Source organism: Melanerpes formicivorus, unplaced genomic scaffold, assembly GCF_026170545.1.
Source record: "Melanerpes formicivorus ecotype bairdi unplaced genomic scaffold, bMelFor1.0.p_v2 SCAF_14, whole genome shotgun sequence".
NCBI lineage: Eukaryota > Metazoa > Chordata > Aves > Piciformes > Picidae > Melanerpes > Melanerpes formicivorus.
In genome coordinates this window covers 7662806-7675154 of record NW_027142366.1, presented here as the reverse complement: position 1 = coordinate 7675154, position 12349 = coordinate 7662806, and the positions used below count along the sequence as shown (strand labels likewise).

General features: G+C 39.5%; 1 protein-coding gene across 1 annotated transcript in view; it reads left to right on the top strand.

The window, feature by feature from the left end:
- Nucleotides 1–12349, top strand: part of CYTH3 (cytohesin 3) — a 50930-nt gene that overhangs the window by 308 nt on the left and 38273 nt on the right. The window lies entirely within an intron of this gene.

Sequence of the window (12349 nt, the reverse complement as noted above, 5' to 3'; positions counted from 1 at the left end):
GGCGTGAGGAGGGCGCGCCTGCCGTCGGGGCGCCCTGCTCCCCGGCCTCTGAGGCCGTGACATTTGCTGGTGCTGCCGCCGCGGCCCCGCTGCGCCCTTTCCCTCGTCGCGGAGCTGCCCGCCGGTACTGTGCTCTCGTCCTGCTTGGCGTTCCCCCGAGAGCCGAGAGGCCAACCCGAGCAGACCGACTGTAGCAGCGAGTGCAGACCAGGTCCCGGGAGCGGGGCAGCGGGGCGGGCTGGCCCCTTAGCCGGCGGCCACAATGGGGCTCTGTGCCCCGCGGCGGCCGCCCCCGCTCCCGGGAAGGGTCAGGCGTGGGGCGGGGGGACACGGGTTTGAGCCGGCATGGCGAGTTCAGGCACAAAAGGGGGTGGCAGGGCCTGGCAGGGCAGGCGAGTCCCCGTCCCTTCTCCGCGGTGACAGCCCCGCTACATTGCTGCGCTCCCTGCGTGCAGCTGCGCTTCTGATGGGAGAGGGGAAGGGGAGAAAAAGTATGTCTTGCAGTGAAGAGAGTAATTATGCTTTGCGAGGGCTCTCTGTGTGTGATCTTAATGGAGGCTCGGTGATAATCACGGGGTGGTTGATCCAGTTTAAACAAGGCGAATTGTTTCTCAAGGCAGCAGCGTTGATGTTGCCAGTTTCTACTTTTGGAGAATCCGGACTTGCGTCTTCGGAAGCTTTGAGTTTTCATTTTTATCTGTTGGAGGCCGGTTTGCTCACTGTCCCAGTTTAAGGCGCTGCAGACTTGCAACACGTTCCCCTCCTTTAATTTATAATGTGTTTTGTGAGTGCGTGTGTAAAGCTGCTGCCTGAAATAACCAGTTCTTGTGTATCATCAGCGATAATGGTGGCTGCGGAGTAGCTGCTGATCCTGCCTTGGGGCAGAGGGATCGACTGAATGGGCTGCCCTATATTCGCAGTGCCTGTGACTGTGTCGGTGGTGCTGGTACAGATTGGAGTGATGATGACAGATCTTAAAGAAAAGGCTAAGCAGACTGCGTTTAAATGCACTGGCTGATTTCTAAATAGGTAAAGTAAGGGCTAAGCCTTGTATGATTAATAGTTGCACGGTGCTTGCTAATTCTAGATATAATTACCCAGAACTCGGAAATCAAGTGGGTGTGGTGTTTGTTTTGACAACTTGGGGAAAAAAAATACTGTGATGAATCAGAAAAATAATTCTTCAAGCAGTTGTCTGAAAATGTGGCCAATTCTCAGCAGGCATTTCTGCTCATTTTGTCAGTGATAGACTTAACTCTTAAAAAAAATTCTGAAGAAGGGACACAAAAGCCAGTTCTGAAAAGTTGTTATTCAAAACAGTTGAACGCTGTAATTGTAAAGAACAGAAAGCTCATTCAACTCAAAATATGTTATTTTCACAGTATTATGGACTTGCATCTGTAGTTAAGGGAGATTAGCAGGCTTGTTATTGGCACTGACCCTGTGTAATATAGTACTTAATAACATTCAAGTTGTCAACTAGAAAGTGGATGTATTTCTGAATCAGTCTTTCATAAGGTGTTAAACATTTCAAAGCTGGATTTTCATGGGAGGAAAAATACTCAGGACCACTGAGGGAGACAGTCTGTATTTAGCTAAAGACTGGTTCCATGGGTAAAGTCAGACTTTCACCTAGCATGCAAGTGGAACTGTTATTGATAGCTTCATATCACATTAATAACCATGTTGCTTTCTTTGGGTCAAATGAGAATATAACTTATGTTCCTATGTTCACTGTAAAAAAAATAATTGTAGATGAGCAAGACTGGATTTGTTTTTTTCCCCCAATCAATGTCTTTAACATTTTACACAGGCTTCTTGTGAGTATTGCACTTCTTCCTTAAAGAGAGATCTATTATGGCTTTTTCTTAGGCACCACTTTCAATTTGGGACAGTAGGATTTGTTATGTCCTTTTCAGATGGTGAATTATTATTTTGAGCTGAAAGGGATTTTCTTTCTCTTTTTATAGTAGAAAACATCTAGAAAGTGTGGATTTGATAGCCAATTTTAAAATCCTTTCTTGCTGTTGAGTAGTAAGACTCTTAGGGTACCAAGGGAGATTGGCCAAGGCAGTCCAGTATTTTGAACCTCTGCAGAACATCTGCAATCCTGAAAAAGTTTACCTTATTGAGTAGGAAACTCATAGAGATAAGCATATCACTGTGCACAAGTACTTTAGGAAGTATGCAAAATTATTTGAGGACTGCACACAATCACCCTAATTAGAGACTTGAACTAGATAATCATCTAAATATCTAGGACATTAAACTGTGATTCAGAAGGTAAGCTGCTATTCCCAGTTCACTTCTGCCTGCTGCCCTGCTCTTCAGTTTAATTTGCATCCTATGCTTCAGTTCCTTTCTTTGTCAAATGGGGTCAGTTGTTTTACTGTCTTTGAAAAAAAAACAAACCAAAACTGTGAATGAAATCAGAACTGTTTAAAGTTAGGATTAATTTTTCTTAGAAGCATTTGATGGAAGAGAAATGTTAATTAAGGGAATTGTTCTTAGCACTGCTTTCTCTTTTGTATGTGGAGCTCTAAATAGGGGCATGCGTTTGTATTATACAATCCACTTACACACAAGCCTCTCATTGATTTCAGCAGAGGCTCTGTGCATGGATTATTGATGTGATATGATCCGAGTCAGTTGGTGTTTGTCTCAACCTTCTTTTGTGTTCTGATTAAAATATCTCTGTGGTTCACTTAATCCAGGAAATCTCTCCTCCTCCTTCTCCTCACTTGGTTTAAAACCACATCTTTTGCGATATGACTGAGGCTTTTCTTAAGTGCTTACTGTTATGTGGTGGTGGTGGTAGCAGTGAACTGAGCTCCTCACATTGTTGGCAGCAGGTGGTATGGTTGAGTACTGCTAAACAGTAAGTGATCTTCTGCGTAATGTTGAAAGTAAAACAGTCAGTGCTGGAGGCTCAGAATAGTGCTTTATTTTTATGAATTTGAGACCAGTTATGCAGCAGCTTTGTTATCCCCAAAATTCAACTCAGTGCTCTTGGAAAAGTCTGCAAGACTGAGTACTTACTAACTATGTATTTATGTTTGTTTTAAGCTGCCTTTTGAAGGACTCTAAACAGACATGCCAAGAGGTTAAAATCCTGCCTCTGCTTGACAAGTAGATCAGATTAATAGCACTAATTACAGCATTTAGGTTTCCATACTGTTTTATTTCCGAATTTTGAAGCTTTTTTTTGGGAGAGAGCAGTTCACTTGCCAAGCTCTGTTAGTTTTTGGCTGTAGATGCCAGTGATGGTGCCAGGTAGCAAGTTGATTGTGTTATGTAGACAGCCGTTGACAGGGAACTAGACCAAGAGACAAGGTCATCTCAGGGAGGACTCAAAAGAATGGATTTGCTGCCAAACCAGATTTAGCAAGATGACTTCTGTTCATCTAAAGGGCAAAGCAGTTACCCATTTATAGGTAAAAGCTGTTAAACATAACGAACCCCTCAGATTTGTCTTAGGAAGAAATGTTTCAGATTTTCCTGAGTGCGTATCCTCCTCTCACTTTGAGACATGAGCAGCCTAATTGCTTCCGTTCTTTTCACATTGTGGTGTCTTTCAAAGCTAGACATTAAAGATAGAAGAGTCCATGTGGCCTCCTTATGGTTATAGACGTTTACTCTGCATTTAAGACTAAATCTGTGTGTTTTGTTTATAATAAAAGACGCTTGTAAAATGGTATGTATAATTTAATGCAGAAGAACATTAATCCTGTTTCACTCCCTACTTGTCAAGGAGGGTAACTTGTACCAATAGTTCTAAAACATTGTCCCAAAAGCCCTTTAAAGGGGGAGTTTGTAGTTTTAAATGGCACTGTGGGGAAAATCCAATATAAAACTCTACCTGAGTGGTAGACTGACCACACAATTCGATTCTAGGGAGAGAAAAAGAGCAGATAGAGACAGAGCACAAAAAATCTCAATGACATAAATAGGATTTTTTGTCAGCCAGCGGAGCTCCACGCACTCTCGTTATGCTAGATAAATATTTCTGCAAGCTAAACTGATCTCATATTTGTGCAGATTACCTGTCAGATCAGTAATATTTTAATTCTTAGCCCCAACCCCATTTAATATGTTACCACTCTAATAAAAGCTGCTGTAATAAAATATTAATAATTATGTTGTAAATATTAGTTGCTTGTGATGTCAGAGGATGGGCTTGTTAATTGCAGTATCATTAAGCTTTTTCTTAGCCTAATGTTCAGTATTTTTAGCTGTGACTTGGAAGAACACACTTTTGGGTTTTTTTATATGATTCCTAGAGGTTGCCAAACTTACTCTATTATATAATGGCATTCAGTGACTTGTGCTCAGCAATGTAAGCAGGCCATGGGTTTAGGAGAACATTATGCCTATAGCGTAGCGTCTGTGTGTGCTGTTAACATCTAGGAATGAAAGCTGTAGATTTACTTAGTGGAACAGAGTATACACTGCAGAACAATGTCTGGGAATCCCAGGAATAGCTACCTGGCAGTGGGCTCCTCATGTCCTGTTATTGAGTGGATATTGCATATTTTCAATTTTTTTAGCTTTTACTAGCTGAGGAAATGTGGATCTTGAGGCAAAACAGTTTTCCAAGATACATTCTGCAATTCACATTGAATTTCTCAATCTCATCATATTTATTCCCTCCCCTTCTTTCTTTGTAGAGTTTTGAATGCTTTTTTAACAGGAAAACAAATGAAATGCACTGTGGGCTTTGGGGTTTTTTTGGGGGGTTTATTCTGCTTGCTGTCTTTCTATCCTGCAAGTCTTTCCTAGTACAACATGAAAGGTTTGAAAAGCTTTAAATTGTTTTCCTGCTATCTTCTGCTCCCTTCCTTTCCCTCTCAATGTGAATAGGTTTTAGTCTATTTCTTTTTACAATCCATCTTTGGCCCCGTTTACTTTTTGAACTACTGCTCCATTACCTTTTAATGTTGAAAGTCATTGGGTGAGCTGTTGGTTGTCACTGCCTGAAGAGTATCTCCTCCAGGTTCATTCTAGGTCCTATCCACACTTGTTCTGACCCCTTGTACTCAGTACCTTCCCTTCCTTCTCTTTGTCCTGCCAGCTGCCTCTAGTACTCTTTACTATACTTTTTGAAATCTTGCTTTTTTTTTTGACTATTCTTGTTCTTCTATCTTCTTAATTGCATTTTCATGTGGAAGATGATCTTTCTGCTTCCAGCGTTTCTGTGAAGATTTGCAGGACCCTGCACTTGGTTTAATGCTCTCTTCCTCTCTACATCTTGTTTCAGGAGAATCAAATTTGCAACTGTAATGGAACTATCGTATTTAAACTGATGACTCACAGCATGTATTGTGTGCTCTGGATCTAGTACCATCTGTCCCCACTAATGTCGGCTTGTTTGACATCTTAAGGTTGTGTAATTGTCATCTTAAGCTTAATGAGTCTAAACCAGAGCTCTTATTTCCACCCACTTTTTTGTTTGTTTTGTTTTTCTATATATTGGTGGAGGCACACTGACCTCCCAGTTGGTTATTGATAAGTAAATAGTGAGATGCTATAATTTATTTTTAAAATGGCCTGTAGAAAAGTTGTAATAAAAAGGGCAATGCAAAAGTATTGGAACACTTTTGCAATCTCAAAGTTATGAAACAAGTTATGTTCTCCTGTGCAATATTAATTTTCCTGCACAAATAGATTTAATCTGGGTATGGGATCATAAGCTTCTGCATGGAACTAGCCAGCATGTGGGATAGTGTTTTGTAAGGATTTAATGAACTTACATGATTTCCCCCCACCCCCTCCTCTTTGAAGTAAAGTGTTAGTTAATGATGTCTGCTTTACTTTGTGTTCTGTAGTTCATGAGTACTTAAGCACATATGGAAGGATTGCACTTGTTCTAGTGAAGAGTTTGGACACATGGGCCATATTCTTCATTCACAGAGAATAAAGAGACAAAAGTACTTAACAGCTGTTTTGTTAGAAAAACCTGACAACTTACAGAAGTGTAAGGCAGGAATCCCATGGAGATGAAGAACATGTGAGTTTCAGATTTACAGAAGCAAAGGAAAGGTTGTGTGAACAGACATAATGCTGACTGTTCTGACTTGACTGTGCATTCTTTTAGAGCAGTATGGTGAAGGTATTTGACTTGGGTAGTCAAAGTGTGCTGCTTGATGCCATTTGTGTAATTTTGACATCTAGCAAATTGCTTTTAATTGCCTACGACTTCCTTCTTTTAATTCCAACAATTTCATGGGAAAACTTAGTATTGCAGATTTTTTGGACAGCAGCATTTCCTCTTGGTGGGATAGACACACAAAATCCACTAGAAAACCATGTGTTTTGTGGTCCTCTGAGACTTGCCTGAAGAAGGAAATGGCTTGACCTATTTGGTTGCTATGAACTAAAAACATTTTTCTTTTTTTTTTGTTTTGTGAACATCTGTGTCACATTTATTTCATGACTTTCTGAGGTTCTTTAAACCCATTATTTGGCAATATTAAGTTTTATTCAAAAAATAAACTGATGCATAAATGCTTCCACAATTTCATTGAAGTTAGGATATTTTCTTCTGCATGTTTATTATATAATTGATTAGGTTTTCCCATAAAGGTTGACATGTTAAAAGGCAAACACAAGTATTATGTAGTATTTCCTAGCAAAAAAGAGTGAAAAATTCAGTGGGATTTCATGGAGTTAACAGGAAATGTTGCATGCTGGAAGCTTGTGAAATCTAAATCAGAATCTCAACAAGGATATGGAGTACTGAAGAACTTTGATCTAATTTTTCAACAGGTTGGACTTCTTGGTGTGGTTTTACTAATTACCCTTCATTTTCCAGATGTTGTGTTTATTACAAAAAGAAATAGTTACCTTATGCCAGATATATGGAAGAAATGTGATTTAGCCATCCCATGGAAATGGTACCAACAAAGACAGATCTTACTGCAAGAATATTAACTAAGAATTCTTCTGCATTCCATAAGAACAAGAACTGAAGATCAATTCATTTGTGAAAGCTGAATTTGAATTCAGATCTGGCTTTCACTGTCATGTCCAAGGACTCCGTTCGATTTTGAGGAGCTGCTGCTGCGCTTTGCAGATGTGGGTCCCTAATACAAAAGGAGAAACTGTTTTTAGGATAAAATGCCCTGAGTTTCTTAACAAAGAAGCTGTGTGAAAACAATGAAACACAAGTCTGCTGATTCTCAGGGTATGGAAGAGACTGAAGAGTAACGGCGGGAATTAATTTTAGTGTCTGTTCTACTCGGCTACCAGTTCTCACGCAGCTTGAAGGAATATCTACTCCTCAGTCAAATCAGATTGAAATTGAGTGCTATGCTAGCTCTTTGGCAGAAGGAGTTGATGGGTAAGAAATGTGTCTAGTCTGTTGTGCTCACTTGTTCTCACATGTGTGCACACATGAGAAAAGGCTGAGAAAATTGGCATGTGCAAGTAAGGGGATTGCCTCTTGCAGTTTTATCTGAGAGGCACTGTGAGATGTAATAATTTAATGAGTCACCTCTACATTTTTATCCAGCTGCCTCACTGTAATACTTGGTGTTACTCCTAGCATGGAGATGTGTATTTTTTTTTATTTTTCCAATTCATATTGCAAAATATCATTCAGGTTGTTTTCTTGCTTAATTCCAAGTATTCAAGAGTCTTTATTTGCTGTTACATTTTTGCTTTCATGTGCTGTAGATAATCATGTTCCTTAATAAGATCCTTGTTTAACTCAGAAGCAGTGTTGCCTGTAAGGTCACATAGACAGACCCTATTGCTTTACTACAAGAGAGAGGGGATTGTGAAAAAGGGACATTTCTAATTGCACTGATATTATAAAATAAGGAATTATATTCAGTAGTCAGATTCCAAATAAGTTTTTTTTCTTTCTTGCTCATCTAAGTTTGGACTAATGAACTTCCTGCCTAGTCATTCTAATACACTGAGGAGGAATTTTCCCACCAGGCTGTGTTCTCTGTCTGAGTACAGCTTTGACCACTTGCAAATGCAATTTTTGAATTTGTAAAGCTGCTGCATGTTTTTGTTCCAGTATTTTCCCAGGAAGTGGAGGTTAAATGAAGTGGTTGTGAGAAGTGATGGTGGTTCTGTTATGGAGAAACTCCATTCCTTGGGAAGAACCTTGCAAGTTGCATGCATTCTTTAATCTTGAATCTCCTAATGTACACTGGACAGGGACTTGGTTCTCCATAGGACCATTTTGAGTCCTTCTTGAGAAGAGCAAATGGATCTGTCCCCTTCGTTGTACATGTAAAGTGCTCAGCTGTTTCTGATTGCTCACACAGGAGCTACTGTGTACAAACTGCAGGCTGATGATCCATTGTGATAGATCTATGGACTTTGTTGCACGGGGTAGGTGAGTGTGGGTCTGTATTTTGTGGTTCTTTTGTTGTTGTTGTGCTTTTTTTTCTCTCATATTTTTGGTTCTTTGGTGTTTGTTTCCCCCTACCCCCTTGTAACTGAAAAGGGTTCTGCTTGGGACTCATCCACAAGAAACACTATTTCAGGAGTGTCTCCAAGAGACTCTATCAGAGTGAAGAAGTCATTGATTTAGTCTTGCATTTTGTAACCCTAGTATGTAGTAATTGGAGAAAACTAATTTTGTGTGTGGCATCTGTCACGTAGCTGCCTAAATGGTAGTCTGTATTATGGAAATATATCTTTATGGTCTTGAAAGTCACTTTTTTATTTTATAGGACTTTATTATTATTTAACTTACTCTTCTACAAGTCACTTTTGATCTCATGTACTACCCTTTTAGTTATGAAAATTACCATATCACATGCTTGCAACATTTTAAAGCAGCATCTAACATTCGTCTGGGGACCAGAATATCTGTGCTTGTTTTCCCACCATCCCTTATCATCGGTGCTGCTATTCCTGAATTGCAGTTTGTATAGAAACTGTGTCCTAAGCAGAAACTGATAGCCAAGGTCTGTCAGGGACAAAGTTTAGAGAAATGGCTGTTGCCTGTGAAAACATTTGGAGTCACACAGTGGAGAGTATAAAAGGTTTCAGGTTTGTGACTCGTTTGTTCTTCATGTAGGTGTTGCTGGTTACTTCTGTTGCCTGGGCATCTCAGACTGGGTCTTAGACTAAGTTTCTATGTATTAGATGAGGTCAACCTTTGTAGGCAGCTTGTGACATTTCAGTTTGCTGTAGATATTTTAGTAGGGACAGATAAATGAAGCATATGGAGCTGATTATTTTTTTTGGCTATAGGACGGGGATTTTTGTGCATTAAATATAGTAACATTTTAAATATCTGAGAGGAAGCTTCCCCCCCTGTGATGTTTTTTTTTTTTTTAAGTCAAAATACATGTAACACTCCTCACTCATTTTGTGCAATATAAGTGGGAAAGACTGCAGTATTTAGTCTTGGTCTTGTACCAATAAATGATGTAGTATCACATGAATGTTTTAAAAGATTAGGTGATATTTTTTAAGAGAAAACCAGCTATTTTATAAAAAGAAGACCAGTTTAAGTCCTCCTGCTGTGAATTTACTGGTACCCAAAGTAACAGTATGTTATTGTTTTTATTTGGCTGAGAACTTGCTTTCCTTTGGTATATTCTACCTGTGTTGTAAGCCTGCAAAAGTAATGTGTTACGAAGGGGGAAAGAAAGGTTGAGTGAAATTGGTAATCCAAATGAAATACAAATAATACTCTGCAGTTTATGGAGCCTGTGGGTGGGTGGACTTGGCAGATAGACCCATTGTGGTATGTTAGACTTGAAAGACCATATGGAGATGATTATTTTCTGGCATTTTGTAGTAAAGGTTTTTCAACAAGGAATTTTATTTTATTTTTCTATGAAAGGGATGAAAAAAAAAAAGAAGGATAACTTCAGTCTGCATCGCGCAGTAAAGTAGTTTGTTGTAGTAGCATATGGAAAACCAATATATTCAAAGGTAAACTGCTACAAGAAGTTTTCCTACTGTTTTCCTATTGGCTCTCTTGTTTTCTGAAGGCAGCCCAAGATCCTGTGCAGCTGGGACTAATACAGGATCCAGCTGTAACTTTTTTATTGTTGTTCAGATGTCCGGTGATGGTCAAATCTAAGTTATTGTGTGGAAATTCAGCAAAGGAAAAGGGTAGGGTGGGAAAAAAGTGACTCTCTATAAAAATATTCCAGTAAAAGCAACAGGAACTAGGAGTATCCATTTCAGAATTCTGCCATAAATCCCATCCTGAAATACTTAAACGCCTTCAGATTTTGGTGTAGACTTTAAGTCATCTAAGAGTTCTTGGTTTATTTTTTAAACAGAAATGAAGTTAGCTGGTTGGAGTGTGAAGGTGGCTGTTCCTCTAGATCACTTATGGAAGAAGATACCAGTTTCTCATTCAGAATGCAAGGTTTCAGTTAAAATTCTTCACTCTCTTTAAAGTGTTGGTACAATACGTAATGCTACAACATGAAGTATATCAAACAGCTTTGATTTTTGCCAACTTAATTGTGCTGTGTATTGCTAGTCTTTGGTTTAGAGAGCGTGAGTATGTAGGGAGAGGAGAAGCCTAGTATCTTTCTGCAGTTTGATTCACCCTGGTTACATTTGGTGCTTTCAATCCAAGGCATCCTTAGAGTTTGGATTAAACAAAAAGAGTGAACCAAACAGGCATATGGAACAGTGAGGATGCTTGATGATGATCAACATAATACATCATTTTTTCTTTCAAAACTTTTGCTTTTTTTGCTTTTGGGATTTGTTGGTGTGGTTTGGTTTTCTTTGGTGTGTCTGGGGTTATTTTTGGTCTCTCCTTGTTAAAAAGATCCTATTTCACAAGTTTCTTTATAATTGTAGCCAGTTACCCTGTTTGTTAGTTATTTGAGGCTGTTGATGCCAGTATTGAAATGCAGTGTCTTTCAGGTTTCTGCTTCTTTCCCAAATCTTCCTTCCAAACTTAACTTGCCTATGGAGTCCAGCAAATGGCTACCTGAATTTCAGAGTTCTTCTCTTCCGAGTGTTGTTACTCAGTCAGTTTGTAATTATGCTAGTCTAATTTAATAAGTTTAGTAACCATAGTATACACCTGTAAGTCCTAAATGCCTGGGAGAGCTAGCTTGAAATACTGCAAGTTGTTCCCATTACCAGTGACAGTGAAAGGAATTGTAAAACATATCTCCTATCTCAAGTATAATTGTGGACAGTATTCATGCATACCTTTCCATGTGCCTTAATTGGTTTGTGATACTAATTTTTCTGTAGGGGAGGGAGGAGGGGGGGAAAACCCAAAAAGGACAAGCTGAGAAAGATTGGTGGTTGGTCTGTTGCCTATTGGACAGCCTGGCATTTTGGCCCACAGTACTAGAACATAACAGCAACAACAATTTTCTTTTCCTTCCTGAGCTAGTAGGAGCTCACCTGTGACTTCAAAGTGGAAGAGAAACGTGGACAACAAAGGGCTTTGCAGGCAGAACTCTCCTTACACAAATCAGCTGCAATGCAGAAATACCTATGATGTTCATATAGCAAGGTCAAATGTCATAATTCTGGGAATTCTTGAGTGTGCTCACCAATACCAGTTGTAAAAATTAAGAGGTTTTGTTTTGGTGGTAGGACTGCTGCAGTCTATGCATGAGTGACAAAACCAGTCAATGCTACTTGTCTGGTGACTGAATTAATTCACTGTCAGTGCGTTCTGTAAACCTGCAACCAAATCTGTTTAGTTTGGGTTTTTTTTAATTGATGAGTGTTTCTTCTTCTGTTTAATTCTGTGAGGAGGAGGTTCTTCACCATGAGAGTGAAGAGAAGCCCTGGAATGGGATATCCAGGGAGGTGGTTGAGGCCCCTTCCCTGAAGGTGTTTAAGACCAGGCTGGATGAGGCTCTGGCCAGGCTGATCTAGTGTGGGGTGTCCCTGCCCATGGCAGGGAGATTGGAATTAGATGATCCTTGTGGTCCCTTCCAACCCTGACTGATACTATGATAATTAAGCACATAGTGGTGCTTCTTCTGCTCTACTACTGCATTGAGTGATGTATCCTGTGTACTTGTGTTTGGGCTTTGGTCACATTGTTTCCTCTCCCAAACACTTTTGTATTTTATCTTTCATTTCCTTTTAAATAGAATTATATAAATTAATACAAGACAAATCATTTGCTCTCACTCTCCCTCCTCCCCGTAGTGGCTAAATAAGCAGTGCTAATTTATTTTATAAAGTTTTGAGGAAATGGTAGTCAAAATTATTTTCTCCAAGTTTTTAAAAGCTATGATCTATATTTGAGTTGTGATAAGCCTGAGAGAATCTCTCACTTTAACAATTTTCTTGAAGTGCAGGTCAGCTTACAGTACATTTTGAAAAATGGGTTGTGTGTAGACTCTGCCCATGTCACAGAGCATTAAAATACAGCAAC